We start from the raw sequence: 12,027 nt of genomic DNA on the forward strand, positions 1-12,027 counted from the left end.
TTGCTTGGACACACACTCCCTCGGGTATGTTCACCACTAGTAGCGCCTATAAAATGATTGTTTTTTGTGATTCTATGTCCATTGCAGGTAGTTCAAATATGGAAAATCAAAAGAATTTCTGGAAGAGCCTTTGGCAGCTCCGAGTGCCTAACAAAATTAAGCATTTTGTGTGGAGGGCATGTAATGATGCTCTACTAACAAAGGAGAACCTGCACCGTCGTCATGTCACGGATTCTGACACTTGTGATCTGTGTAGAGAGCATTCTGAGGACATCGTTCATGCACTCTGGTTGTGCAAGGAAATTACTTGTGTCTGGTCTTCTTTGGAGTGGTTCCATCAAGCAATCCCTGTTCAACCGGCAAATTTCAGAGAGTTATTGGTCAAGTTTATGCCATGCCAAGATGAGTATAAAGCTGAAATTTTTGTTATTGCAGCGTGGTGTGTTTGGAATAGGCGAAGTGCCATTCATTTCAACCGAGCTGTCCGCCCTGTGGCTAGCATTTGCAAGGAAGCAGGCAACATTCTTCAGGAGTTTCTCCATGCTCGGGAGGTTGAGGTGATTCACCCTCGACCTCAAGTCATGCAACAATGGCGTCCTCTTGACCCTAACAAATACAAGGTTAATTTTGATGCAGCAGTGTTTCGGGCTTCGAATCTGGCGGGTGCAGGTGTGATTGTTCATGACAACCGAGGGGTTCCTATTGGGGCGCTATCCATGCTTGTTCCTTTCAGTCAGTCTGTGGTAGAGTTGGAAGCCTTGGCCTATCAACGGGCAATTTAGTTTACTTTGGAGATTGGTCTGACTTAAGTGGTGGTTGAAAGGGATTCTACTACTGTCATTGAGGCAACAGTTTGCCAGTTACGGGAACATTCTTGGGGACATTCGTTTCCAAGCAGCTGGTTTTCAGCATGTTGAGTTTAATTATGTTAGTCGTGTTTGTAACTCTGTTGCTGATGCGTTAGCTAAGAAGGCTAGTTCTGCTTTAGGGCTTCAGGTGTGGTTAGAAGACTTACCTGATGACATTGCCCCTCTTGTGTTTAGAGATGTTCATTGATTTTGGTTTTGAATAAATTTCCCAGGTGTTTGGTCTGGCTTCTCAAAAAAAAATTATTATATGGTATAATAGTTAAATTTTATTATGTAATATTATATGATGATAGGATGTAATTTGATTCTATTGTGATATTGCTACAATAATTATTATGTAGACGGAATTCCACCCTTTGGTCAATTTTTATTTTAGTCTTTCAACTTTCATTTTTTTTTTTCCATTTTAGTCATGTAAATTTAGATTTGCTGCCACCATTAGTTATTTCTAGTTATTTCGTCCATCTCTTAAAAAATTATCTTGAATCTCTTTAAAATGACATAATTTTTGCATTTATTCCCAATTTTCATCCTAAAAATTTACTTTAATCTTTTAATCTACTTAATGCAAGATTTTTTTTTTAATGACTCTCTCAAGTCTCATCTCTTATCTTTCTCTTCGTTCATGACTCTAAGCCATAAAAGATCCACCACCATAAGACTAATCGATTGAGTTTAGGTTAGGTCTCAAGTAGTAGAATGAATAAGTGGCCGAGATCCTCGTCTAGTACTACCATCGGCATGTCATGATGCTTCCATCATTGAAGCATACTAATAGAATCCTTTTGATATTGTGGAATCATGGAGATTGATACCAGATTTATGAGGGAAAAAATCAAACTAATCCGATAAGAGGGGTAAAGGATGGCTGGAACGTACTATGGTACGATGGGTTGTTCCAAACACTTAATAAATAATAGAGATAAATGACTCACCACTCTATGGGATACAAAAAAAACACCCAAAGGGATACAAAACCAAAACTTACCACCCAAGGAATCCACCAATGGGATAAGTGTTTAAAAGAAGAAATCCATCTTTTGAAACATAAAGCTTTTTAATCTAAAAATACACTATGGTTTTATTTAATCCAGCCAAAAGGTTTATATAGAACTTAGAACAACCCTTTAAGAAAAGGAGAACAAAAATGGTAATTAAAACTTAAATTTAGGCATGACCAAAGTCAGACATGACTCTTAGGAAGTAGAAGCACAATAAAATACTTGTCTGCCTAGGAGAAATAAATCATAAAGTATGATACATTCTAGGAGACACTAATTAAAGACTACTTGACTTCCTTTTATTAATGATAAAAAATGTTCAAAATGATGGGTTGCAATTCTAGTCTTCAAGGAGGACATTTGGGCTGGGTTTAGCATTAGCTTGGACTTGTTGGAACTTGGGACACTCTGGTGTCAGACTCCTCTGGTTGAAAAGGACTTGCCCCCAAGTCCACTCAGTCTTCTTGATCTCAATAGTAAGGAGAAAGATCAAAAACATTGAAGGTTGCTCAAACACCATAATCTCCAAGTAGCTCAATCTTGTAAGCATTCTGAACAATCCATTGCAGCACCTTAAAATGTCTATTAGCTTGAAGTTTCAACTTAGAAGATCTTTTGGAGGGAAATCTTTCCTTCCCTAGATGAATCCAAACCAAGTCACCTTCCTTGAAAGTTATTGGTTTTTGAAGCTTATTTGCTTTCTTGCAATACTTCTCATTTTGCTTTCCAATCTTATATGGACATGTTCATGAAATTTCTTTATTTCCTTGGCCCTTTTTTTCAACATCACCATTGAAATTCTTAGTAACAGAAAGTTGTGTCAATTCAAGTGGTCTAGTAGGATTAAGGCCATAAACAACTTCAAAAGGACTATGACCAGTAGTTTGGCTAGTGAATCAATTATAAGCAAACTCAACCTGGGCCAAAAGAAAATCTCATTGTCTAATGTTATTCCCCACAAATTTTCTCAAGAGATTTCCCAAACTTTTGATTCACAACTTCAGTTTGTCCACCTATTTGTGGATGGTAAGAAGAGTTGAATTGAAGGGTAGTTCCAATCTTCCTCCAAAGAGTATGCCAAAAATGACTTACAAACTTTGAATCACAATTAGAAATGATATTTTTTGGAATACCATGAAGCTTGACTATCTCTCTGAAATACAAATCAGTAACAGAAGATGCATCTGTAGTCTTGTTACAAGGAACAAAATGAGCCATCTTTGAAAATCGATCAATCACCACCATAATGGAATCCTTGTGTTTGTTATGTTTAGACCCCTTAAACCAGATTGTTTAACCTAATATATTAACTAAGTGATTACCTAGATTTATTATTCAAATCTAGGTTAAACACAAATAAATCATATCATGCAAAGATATGGAAAAGTAAATAACACCATGATGTGATGACCTAGGAAAACTGATAAAACGAACCGTTTCAAGGTAAAAACCAGGGGAGGATTTGACCTAGCTATCCTCAAGGTAAACTAAATCCACTATAAGAGAATTAAAGTTTTTACAATCAGATTTAACCCTAAATCTATTGCTACCTCATGTAGTAACTTATTGACACGACCACGTGCAAGTTTCGAATCCACGAACTCCTCTTCTTGGATTTACACCAACACAAGCCGCCTTGCTTGTGATTTTGAAATCCCACTCAAAGGTTTTAGATCACCATCAGTAATGATCTTGATGTAGCAACTATGTTCTACCAAACGCTTGATTGTAGTTCTTGCTCCGGTAGATTCTTATGTAGTTAGAAGGTACAAAACCTCTCAGATCTCACAAAGAGTAACACACAAGTCTTTTCAGCAGCTCCAAAACGTGCCTAGGGTTTCCCTTTTATATGTGAAGAAGTTTAGATGAAACCCTAAACGTTTTCATGGGCTTGGGCATGTTTCAAAATTCCGCAGAAAAACTGTGCTTGCGATTTTTGATCTGTCAGATTTCATTGAGTTTGAATTCTTTGATTTTCGATCAGTTGGATCTAATTTTCGATTGATTGGATTTCACTAAATTTGAACTCTTTCTTTCTGCAGCTTGAATGTTCTTGTATTTTGACTTGTAACACCTTAAGCAATGTCTAATAAACTCTATAGACTTTAAGATCTATATCTAGACAAGTTTATGCTCACGGTTTGCCAATTGTTCTAAACTTTTAGAACCTAACACCTTGTTTCTTTGAGTTTGAGGAAAACCTAAAATAAAGTCTAAACTGATATCTTCCCATGGAGCCTTAGGAACTAGTACTGGTGTGTACAACCCAGTGTTCTGACTGTGGCTCTTAGCGATTTGGCAGGTTCTGCAACTTCTCACAAGAGACAAAACATCATGAGTCAACTTGGGTCAACAAAAATTTTCTTGCATAAAAGCAAGAGTTTTGTCTCTTCCAAAGTGTCTAGCAAGACCTCTTCCATGAGCTTCTTGAATAATTGCTCTTTGTAAAGAACATTGAGGGATGCACAATTTGCTGTCTTTGATAAAAAAACAACCTTCTTGTTTCAAGAAATGGTTAATAGAACCCTTAAAACAACATTTCCATACATTACCAAAATCTAGATCATAATTATACAACTCCTTGAGAACTTCAAAACCTAACACCTACACCTCCATAGTGGTTAATAAAGAATGTCTTCTACTCAATGCATCTGCCACTTGATTCAACTTATGAGACTTGTGTTTGATAGAAAAAGAATAGGATTGAAGAAATTCAACCCATTTGGCATGTCGGCTATTGAGTTTCTATTGGCTATTCAAATACTTCAAAACTTCATGATCAGAATTAAGTAGAAACTCATTTGGAAGGAGATAATGACTCCAATGATCCAAAGCACGAATAATGGCATAAAACTCTGTCATAAGTAGAATATTTTTTTCTTGCATTCATTTAGTTTCTCACTAAAGAAAGCAATAGACTTGCCCTCTTGGCTGAGCATAACACCAATTCCCACACTTGAAGTATCGTAATCAACTTCGAACAACTTATTGAAATTTGGGAGTATAAGTATTGGAGCTTTTGTCACTTTCTTCTTGAGCAGCTCATAGCTCTTTTGGGCTTTTTCATTCCACTAAAACCTTTCTCGCTTTAAACATTCAGTAATAGGGGCAATAAGGCTATTGAAGTTTTTGATAAAATGCCGATAAAAAAAAGCAAGCCCATGAAAACTTCTAACATCATGGACAGAATTTGGCATGGGCCAACTGAGTATTGTGTCAATTTTTCTTGGGTCCATCCTGATTCCATTACCTGAAACAAAATAGCCTAAGAACACAAGGCTTTTAGTTAGGAAATGACACTTCTTCAAATTCGTATAGAGCTTCTGCTCGGAGAGTTTGAAACACCTCATGAAGATGCTCCATATGCTCTTGCTGAAACTTGCTTTATACTAAGATATCATCAAAATATACAACAACAAATGACCAATGAAGGGCTTAAAGACATGATTCATTAATCGCATAAAAGTACTAGGAGCATTTGAGAGTTCAAAGGGCATCACCATCCATTCATACAACCCTTCTCTAGTTTTGAAAGTTGTTTTCCATTCATCACTTGGCCTTATTCAAATTTGATGATAACCGCTATGTAGATCAATCTTTGAGAAAACCATAACTCTTTGAAGTTGGTCAAGAGGATCATCTAACCACGGAATAGGAAAGCGATATCGAATGGTGATCTTGCTCACTGCTCTACTATCAATACATATATGCCATAAGCCATCATTTTTGGGAACAAGGAAGGATGGAACTGTTAGGATTAGTGTCCTTAAATTCTATTGTATGATACTATGTATGATATTATGTATGACATTATGTATGACTTAATATTGTGATTGATAAAGTTGTTTTATTATTATCTAAAATAATGGTAACATGAATATTTAGACATTATCTTATAGTCCATGAGATGCATAGTATGTGACTTATGTGAAAAGTCACAGAAGATATAAATCACAGGTTCTTTGTAAACTCAAAATTTTAGTTCGTAGTCAGTGATGAAATTAGGTGTTTCCTCTGCAAAGACTATAACATATCAACTAAGATGATTTATCTTGATCATAAATGTGGAGACTTCTAGTTGATGTGTTGATATGTTTTAAGAGTTAAGACATATTGAACTAGACCACTGTGAGATTTATTATTTTCCTAAAGACTGTCAAATGAATAATAAATCTCACAACTTATATTTACATGAACTCTTAATCCTTAGAGAATAATGGACCTGACCATAAAGTGTAGGTTGCTTTGATATATCAGGAGTGAGATCTAAAGTAACAGTCAAAACCTCAGTATGTTGGGCAGCCACATTTAGTGTTGATGGAATATATATTCTCAAGATAGAATTCATAATCTCTTAATGGAGATATAAAATATTTCCTAGAGATACAAAATATTCCCTTGAGATAAGTTTAATGGATTTGTTATTCAAAATGTTAGGCCTAACTACTTTAGTAAATAGTTGCTAAAGTATATATTTATGAAATTGGATTTCATAAATACATGATAAATAACTTAAAGGATTAAACCGGGTACTCAAGGATTAAGATGTAGTAATTTACAAAGTGACAGTCTATATTCATGACTTTGCATTACTACGAATATTTTATGAAAGGGTTGCATATACAATAAAGTCTTGGGATATAATTTATTAATAAGGTTTAGAGTGTAATTATATTTATATAGTGGTATTAAATATAATTAATGGTAACTTTGGACTTGTCAAGAGTTGACGGAAAAGTCCAAGGCCCATTGGAGCTAGTGTCTTATTTGTTCCCTTTTGGTCCCACTCCAAGCCACATATTAAAACCCAATTGGAAAGGTCTAAAATGCTAGCCCAATTAGATAATCAGTTATATGGAGAGAAACATACAAAATTTTTGTAAGAACATGAAATAGTATGTATGTGAGTGTTAGACACTCTATCATTCTCTCTAGAACATACACATATAACTGATTGAGAAACCACACTTCTTGGGCACAAGTGGAATTCGAGTGAAGATTGAAAGTGTTCTCACGAACTTCTGATCTTTGGTTTTGAAATTCACCATACCAAGGTACACTCTCTTATTCCTAAATTCTGAAACTTACTTAGTACATGTTATCAATTGCGAATGAAGTAGATCCGTTAATTTTCTGCTGTGTACATTCATATTTCCTTTAGGAACATCATAAGGACTTATACTCTCTCTTATAAGCCCCTTTGCTATCAACTCTTCAATTTGCCTTTGCAACTCTTCATGCTCTTTTGGATTCATTCTATAACCTGGTTTGTTAGACAAAACAGAACCTAGCTTAAAATCAATGCAGTGTTGCATATCTCTCATAGGTGGAAGGTCGAAAGGAATTTCATCTAGAATGACATCACTAAATTCCTCAAGAAAGGGTATTAATAAAGGAGGCATGTCCGCTATGTCCTTCTCTTCTCTTGCCATAGAAGTAAACCCCTTACCACATTTTGTGCTCTCTCTACCTCAAATTTGGTAAGTAAATTGCTCTCCTCCATAAGCGAAGGTTTGGGAACATGAATCATTCTTAAAGGAGCCAAAGTTATTTTAACCCCATCTTTTTCAAAAGAGTAAATACTTTTGAAACCATCATAACTAGCCTTCCTATCATACTGCCATGGACTACCAAGTAATAAATGACATGCATCCATGGGCACAACATCCCAAATTACTGAATCATTATAATTTTTGCCAATAGAAAACTGAATTAAGCATATCTTATTTACCTTCACCTCATTGCCTTTGCAAAGCCACTGGAGTTTGTATGGCTATGGATGATTTTTCGTTTATAACTTCAACTTCTCCAGCGTGGTTACTACAACAACATTCTCACAACTTTCTCCGTCAATGATAATGTCACAAATATTTCCTTGTGAAGTGCATCTGGTATGGAATATATTGTTCCGAAGCCATTCATCTTCTACATAGGCTACCTTAAGACTTTTTTGAACAACAAGTGACACTCCTTGATTAGCATAGATCACATCCTCATTGAGATCAGCATGTTCATGAGCAACTAGTACTAACTCATCTTTATCCTTTATTTCCACATCTTTCTCCACAAGAGAAACTATCTTGCGATTTGGACAATCAGAAGCAATATGTCCAAGGCCTTGACATTTAAAACATCTATGGCCTGTTCTAGAGGTGTTGGGACAATTAGAACCTGATGCAGATTCTTTCTTTAGTGGTTCCTTGACAATAGCTGTCTTGGGTAGTGCAACAGCCTTAGAAGTAGAACCACTTCCTTAGTTATAAACCCCCCTTGATTATAAGTTCGAAAGCTACTGCTGTGCCTTTCCTTCAATTGCTTCTCCACTTTATAGCAAGCTTGCAAACATCATTGAAAGTCCAATAGGGTTGTAGTTGGACTGCATCATTGAGTTCAACATGTAACCCACCAAGATAGCGGGCTATCATTTGCTCCTTTGGTTCTACAACATCACATCGAATCATAAGACAATCAAACTCTGTTGTATACTCCTCCATATAAAGCTCTTTTTGCTTGAAATTTTAGAAAAGCACCTTGCTTGTAGCGTTCAGGCACATATTTTCTCTTGAGCTCTCTTTTCATCTTTTTCTATGTCATAATATGATCTTTGCCTTCACATTGTCACTGCATCTTGAGATGCTCCTATCAAATTGAAGCATGTTTCCATAACTTGATAGCAATAATCTTTACTTTTCAATTTCTACAACATCTTTGAAAGCAAAGATTCACTCAACAATAGTTAGCCAATCAATGAAATCATTAGGTTGCATATTCCATTCAAATTATGGATTGTCCACCTTCATATCATAACCTCGTTTTAAGTTTTTGATATGATGAGGATGGGGTGGAGTGCTCCCATCGGAGGAATGAATATGAGCACGATGAAATGGATTCTCCTCTTCATCATCACTAATAGCTTTATATTTTGAATTATGATGTTTAGGACCTTGTCCTTGATTCTTGTAAAACTCCAATCGCTCTTGGAGTTGCTGAAGTTATCTCCTTAAATGATCAATTTCAAAATCTTGATGATTTCTATCAGGCATCTCAACATTATTACCATGTCGATGATGTCCAACCATTGAACCAAAGCTCTGATACCAACTGATATTGGATTTGTAAGGGAAAAACCAAATTGATCCAATAAATGGGGTGAAGGATAACTAGAATGTAATATGGTATGATGGGTTGAACCAAACACTTAATAAATAAAAGGGGTAAATGACTCATCACTCTATAGGATACAAAAACACCACCCAAAGAGATACAGAACTAGAATTTGCCACCCAATGGGATAAGAGTTTAAAAGAAGAAATCCATCTTCTGAAGTATAAATCTTTTTAATTTGAAAATACACTTTGGTTTTATTTAATTCATCCAAAAGGCTAACATATAGCTTAGAACAACCCTTTAAGCATAGGGGAACGAAAATAGTAATTAAAACTTAAACACAGGCATGACCAAAGTTAGACATGACTCTTTGGAAATAAAAGCATAATAAAATACTTGTCTGTTTAGGAGAAATAAAACATAAAGTCTGATATATTCTAGAAGACACTAATTAAAGACTATTTTTCTTCTTTTTATTAATGATAAAAAAAAAATTCAAAATGATGGGCTGCACTTTTTTTTCTTTAAGGAGAACATTTGGGCTAGGTTTAGTATCAGATTGGGCTAATTGGAACTTGGGACACTCTGGTCTCAGAGATCGATCGAGTCATATTGGAAGAAATGACAAGAACGAAGTGGATGATGTTGTTGGCGGTTCTAATAGGGTTGTTTTCTTTATGCGGCTGAGTAATTAAGGTTATTTGGCTTTGAATGCTAGTGTGTGGTGATGGATTAAAGATTTGTTTATTCTATGTGGGTATTTCTTTGATTTTATTTATTTATTATTTTGTTGGATCATATTTTGGGTTGATGCTCCATTAATTGATGGTAATGATTTTTCTGCTTGATTCTCCATTAATGGAGCTTAAAGGAATTTTTAATATTATATTTAATATTGATTTAAAATAAAATTTTAATTATTTTTTCGTATTAAAATTTTATATTTTTTTATGGTTAACATAAATTATAGATGAAGGTATTAAAAATTATATATTTGATGGTTAACATAAATTATAGATGAAAGGATTAATGGTGGCAATGAAAGTGAATTTACAAGTTTAAAATAATAAAAATAAAACTTAAAAGACTAAAATGACAATTCACAAAACTTTTTTTTATAAGAACAATTCACCAAACTTAAACAACACACTTCATGTATTATTATTATTATTATTATTATTATTTGTATTTTGAAATGCATGTTGTTTTTGTACAGATGTAACAACGCTCTTTTGAAAAATAATAACTAATTTACTTCAGCCAATATATTTCAAAATAGAAATGGAAAAAAATCTCTATACTACAAAAAGTTTTTTGAAAATTTTCATATATATAAAAAGGAGTACTTTTGAAAATAAATTAAAAAGGCCTTCACAAATTTTAATATGGGTAAATTACAAAGTTGGTCCCTATTCTTTACACCATATCTAAATTTGGTTTATACCATTTTAATTGTGTCAATTTGGTCCCAACATTTTTAGTATCGTATCAATTTAGTCCCTACTATTGTCCCTTGGATAGAAAAAGCCGATGTGTTAAATGAAACAATAAAATATTATTTTTCATGCCATATTATCAACCAACTGTACAACCATGTTAGTTCTTTTAATAAAAAAATAAATTAAAACTTAGACACATCAACACCAAAATCCCTAAAATCATTAACCCATCTCCATATCCATCTCTCTCTCTCTCTCGTGTTAGCCACCACCAACAAACATATTTCTCGCCATAATATAGAAAACATCCACAGCCCCACCCCCCCCCCCCCCCAAAAAAAAAACTTTATCTTGAACCCCTACCACAACACCACCATCGTCACTTAGTTCAATCTCGGTGTTGTCGCTTAGCTGTCTTGGAGTGTGAATCGGGGCTCTGCCCAACAAATGGATCTTCTTCAACCCGTGTGAATGAAATATGGGTTTTTGATGGGTTTGAAATTCGATTTAGGTGATTAATATGGTTGTGTTTTGGTGTGGTTGGGTTTAGGTTTTATTGTCTTTGGTGGTGGTTCAGGAGAGAGTGTTTTGTTTTTTGGTCTTCGATGATGCAGTGCCATGATGGTCTTTGGTTTGACTGGGCCTTTGGTGGTGTCATCGTGTCATGATGTGGGATTCCTGGTGATTTTGGGTCTTTGATTCTATTGGTTTTGGTTGTTGGTGATGCAACGTAGAGAGAGAGAGAGAGAGAGAGAGAGAGAGAGAGAGAGAGAGAGAGAGAGAGAGAGAGAGAGAGAGAGAGAGAGAGAGAGAGAGAGAGAGAGAGAACTAAATAAGCTTATGAGAATTGGTTCTTCTTTTGATATCTGAATGTTCAAAATGTGTGTAAAATACCTTGAATGTTTTGACCCCCAAAATACAAATTACCAATTTAAGCTTATTATCAAACAATGTAAGTGCGGAATATGAACATAAGTTTAAAACAGAATTGATAAACAATCTAAACCATATAAAATCACATCCACAGCAGAAATTAAATGGCAAAGATTGAGGGAAGAGAGATGCAAATACAAAGACAACATAGCTATGTATTATCAAAGAGGAAATCAAAGCCCTCGGCGTAAAACCTCTCCGCCGCCCTCTAAGCGGAAAATAATCCACTAGAGAATCAAGTTGGGATACATGAATAGCAGAAGACCCTCCAAGCCTTCTACTCCAATGAGGTTATGCCGAACCTTTGTCTTTTCTAACTTACTGGATTCCGCTATAGCCCATAGCATCAACCAATATCAATTGGTCCCTTCCTAACTGCTTCCCAAGCACTAAAAAGCCTTCTCATAGATATGGGTATGATGAGAAAAGGATTTGGCTAATGAACCTATCAAGGATGTAACAATGGAGAGGGTGAGAGTTGAGGAATTTGAAGAGTTACTATGTAAAGATTGTGGATAAGTCAATCTTGTTTTTCTCTAGGGTTTATCTCTCAAAATTCTCTCTAGAAGCTCTTAATATTTCGTGGGAATAAGGGGTATCTATATTGGAGTGAGAAAGGAATGCGAAGAGTCAGTTTTTCAAAACAGAGTGGACTGGTGAATTGGCCTTGCGACTTGA

Source organism: Quercus robur, chromosome 1, assembly GCF_932294415.1.
Source record: "Quercus robur chromosome 1, dhQueRobu3.1, whole genome shotgun sequence".
Lineage (NCBI taxonomy): Eukaryota > Viridiplantae > Streptophyta > Magnoliopsida > Fagales > Fagaceae > Quercus > Quercus robur.